This window comes from Gracilinanus agilis, chromosome 4, assembly GCF_016433145.1.
Source record: "Gracilinanus agilis isolate LMUSP501 chromosome 4, AgileGrace, whole genome shotgun sequence".
NCBI lineage: Eukaryota > Metazoa > Chordata > Mammalia > Didelphimorphia > Didelphidae > Gracilinanus > Gracilinanus agilis.
This window is the reverse complement of record NC_058133.1, coordinates 280,035,602-280,039,667: the sequence shown is the minus strand read 5'-3', so window position 1 is coordinate 280,039,667 and position 4,066 is coordinate 280,035,602. Positions and strand designations below refer to the sequence as shown.

General features: G+C 38.8%; 1 non-coding gene across 1 annotated transcript; it reads right to left on the bottom strand.

Annotated features, from left to right (window-relative positions):
* Positions 1–3,583: 3,583 nt before the first annotated feature.
* Positions 3,584–3,690, bottom strand: LOC123248090. The gene has a single exon (XR_006506195.1). It is a non-coding gene; the product is annotated as a U6 spliceosomal RNA (small nuclear RNA).
* Between the last annotated feature and the right edge of the window lie 376 nt (positions 3,691–4,066).

Genomic DNA, 4,066 nt, shown 5'->3' with positions numbered 1-4,066 from the left:
AAGAACATTGTACACAGAGACTGATATACTGTGGTAAAATTGAATGTAATGGGCTTCTGTACCAGCAGCAATGCAATGACTCAGGACAATTCTGAGGGATTTATGGTAAAGAATGCTACCCACATTCAGAGGAAGGACTGCAGGAGAGGAAACATATAAGAAAAGCAACTGCTTGAACGCATGGGTCGGGATGGACATGATTGAGGGTGTGGACTTGAAACTACCACACCAATGCAACCACCAACAATTGGGAAATTGGTCTTGATCAAGGACACATGACAAAACCAGTGGAAAAGTGCGTCGGCCATGGGTGGGGGGAGTGCGGGGGGTGAAGGGGAAAATAGGAGCATGAAACATGTAACCATGTTAAAAATGATTATTAATAAATGTTAAAAAAAAAAGATAATCATTGAATCTCTGAGAACTGATGAGATCATCTAAAATGGAGAGAGAAGAGGCCTCAGGAGAGAACTTTAGGATATACCATGGTTGGGAGTGTGAAAAGTTAATATTAATCTGAACCCCCCTTTTTGGCCCCCAAATGACCATTTGATTTTAAAGCAAAACAAAAGTCTTAAGTCTGAAGCTCTTTCGACTATATCTCTCTGAGGCCATGGTTGGTTTCCTCCTTGCTTTTGTCTACCATGTTAAAGAGGTGCTATACATGCCCTGTGTGGTCATTCTTAGCCTCGTGTGGTTACTCCTGGAGTCTGAAAGACCCACCTTCTGTCTGGTCTCAAGTCTGAGCCTGCCAATCAGAGAGGCTTGGGAAAGGGTCGTCTTGAAGAGCATAAATTGGTGAGGAGACAGGAAGTCTCTCTTTTCCCTTGGAACCAGAGAGGGTGAGGTCTGGTTACAGCCCCCTCCTGGAAGAAGCAGCTAAAAGAGCTAACCAGCCACAAGTGGCTTATGCTTCTTTCTTTCTTTTTCTGGCCTGCTTTTTTCTATTTAATAAATAATTATAAAATTAAACTATACAGTCTCCAAAGAATTTAAATCATAAGAGGGGTGAGGCACAGATAATTATCCTGCAAGGGAAACTGAGGAGACAAGTATGAAAGGAATCAAACACAAGCAGCATCAGGAAAACTCAGAGAGGAGAAAATATTTAAGACCATATAGTGTTAAATAATGTCAAGTGCTAAGAGATATTAAGGGAAAAGACCATGACAATTGGTAGCTAAGAGATCATTGGGATGAGATGGGTACCTCAGTAGCACAGTTGATAGAGAGCCAGGCTTGGAATCAGGAGGGCTTGGGTTCAAATGTGACCTCAGATATTTCCTAGTTGTGTGACCCTGGACAAAATCACTTAAGCTCAATTGCCTAGCCTTTCCCTCCCTTCTGCCTTGAAATTGACACTAAAGCAATTTAAGGGTTTAATAAAAAAAGGAAAAAAAGAAAAAAGAGAGAGAGACCATTGGTAATTTTGGATAGAGTAATTTCAAACTGGGAAGGGAGGAATCCAGATAGCAGGAAGTTGAAGAAGCTAGAGGAGAAGTTGATGGAAGGTGGCTTTTTCTAAGAATTTGACTGTTTTGAGGGAAGCTCTAGAGATGTAGATAACGTGAGTGGAGGGCAGGGTAAAGTGAAGATTTTTTTAAAGGAAGGGAAGGTGTTTAGTGTGTTTTCAAGCCACTGGGAAAGAACCAGAATAACAGAGAATTTAAAAATGAGAGAGAGGGAATAATCGTGGGGGCAAGAGGCTAGAGGAAATGGGAGAGGATGGGCTCAAGTATACAAGTAGTGGGATTGGCCTTGAGTGTACTCAATTCAACCTTATTGAAACCCTTAAATTGTCACTTTTCGGATCATCTTTTTGTGCTTTTTTTAAGTGTCAAATGTGTTCATTGAATTTTCTTTTCTGCTCTCATTTTTTGGGGGGGGTTGGGAGGGAGGCAAGAATACCTGTAATTTCTCTATTTCATTAAGTGTCACTTTTCCCCTCTGGAGAGTTATGCTCAGTTTTACTAGGAATGTGAATGAGGTTGGCCTTGGCAAGAAGAGGGGCTTCTGAGGTCTCTTCCTGCTTTATATTTGTGCTTATAGGACCCTTTACCCTTTGCATCAGAAACTGAAGAGAAAAGGAAGAGAGAATGAGGAATGATAGAAATCTAGAGATGCAAAAGAGGAGAGAAGAAGGAACTCACAGCAAATGTATTTTATTTACTCAGTAAAGTGGGAGGGAATAGGGATAGGGTGTTGTGGGGGACATGAGGAGTGAAGAGAAAATTTAGGACAGTAGATGTGAGCAATGCAATAGTTAATTAGAGAATAAAACAATTATTTTTCATCAGTGAGGGCCTCTTTGAAAAGGTAACAGAAATTTGAATCCCATTAGCATGATTATGTGACTTCCTTCAGCACCATTCAGCAAGCATAAGTAGGAGGGGAGACATAGTAAGGATATACCAAGGTTGGGGCTTGGAAAAAAGATGAGCTATGATAAAGGAAGGGTGCAATAATTAGGTAGAAGGAGATTATGATCAGAGAGGGGAATTTTAGAATTCAATATCTTAGAGGTGGAATCAGTTCACAGAATTATAAGTCACAAAATCACGGAGCAATAGGGTTAGAAGGGACCCCTGTGATCATATGGCCAAATTCACACTCTCAAAGAAATCCCATTACAATGTGCTAGACTAGTAGTCCTCCAGGTTCTTTTCAAGTTTCTTAAATGAGGGAAAACCAATGTTCCCTTCCAAGGCAGCCCATTCCACTTAAAGATAGTTCTAAACAGTGGTGTGCTGGTAAATATTTAAAAGTCAGCTCTCTGAGAGAGAAATACTTTCATGATCCACTTTTAAGTTTAATCTGCATTATTAATATTTTCTTCATTGCTTTCTAAAGTCTAGACTCCAGACAATCAACAAAACAATAAATCAAGCCCTGATTTGTAGCACTTGCCAATTTCTGTGGTTTATATGCTAACCCTGAAAACTTAACAATTGGCTGTCCAGTTCCAGCTGGCTCCAGCACACCTCTGGTTATAATTGGTAGGAAATTCTGACAACAGCTCTAAATTTGTTTCTTTGCAACTCCCACCTACTACTTCTGGTTCTTCCCTCAGAGGCTAATTAGAATAGGTATAATTCCTTTTCCATAGGATAGTCCTCCAAATCCTTGAAGATAGCTACTCTCTTTCCTCTTCCTCTCACCCGTCTCACTTCTCCATCTTCTCTTCTTGAAGTTAAACATCTCCTTTCTTTTAACTGATCCTCATATGGCATGGAATTGTTATGATTAAAATTATCTGGAGAGACAGATTTTTGGGTAAGAATATAAGTATATTGATTATGTAAGGTTTATTGGTTAGGCCAGCATCATAATCGACAAAGTGATATAGATCTCCATGGTTGTGTCTCATGACCATGGACCACATGAGATGGGTAAAGCAGCCTGATAAGTAGATTTTTAGGAGCTCATTATTCAGGTCCTCCCTTGATCATCTGAAGACACCTTTAATTGGTGATAACTAATTAAGAGGTGGTCCATCAGACCCTCTGCCCTTCCCCAAACTAACAGGTAGACGGTCATATCCACAGAAAAAAAGAACTGTCTCTTTCATTTATTTTTTTATTTTTTAAATATGGAACGCTTCATGAATTTGTGTGTCATCCTTGCACAGGGGCCATGCTAAAATTCTCTGTATCGTTCCAATTTTAGTATATGTGCTGCCAAAGCGAGCACGTCTCTTTCATTTATTAACCAAATTATGATAAAAAAGGAAGAATTTTCTTTGGTATTCCAAAGGACAAAGAAAATGTAAAAAACAGCAGACTAAATGGTATTTCTGACCCAGATCTCAGACTCAGGAATACACAATAATTTTTTAATATAGACATTAATACAGTGTATGAAAAAATAAATTCTTACAGATTCAAAGATCTATCCACAATGGTTTTCTTCATAAGATCATTTTGTCATATTTTTGAGGTGGAAAGGACTTTAGACATGGAGACCTCATTTTTCAAATAAAGGAAGTAAGGCCTTCAGAAGTTAAATGATTTGTCTATCCTTTAGATGCTTTCTAGTTTATTTTTATAAAAAATTATATTTTTTATCA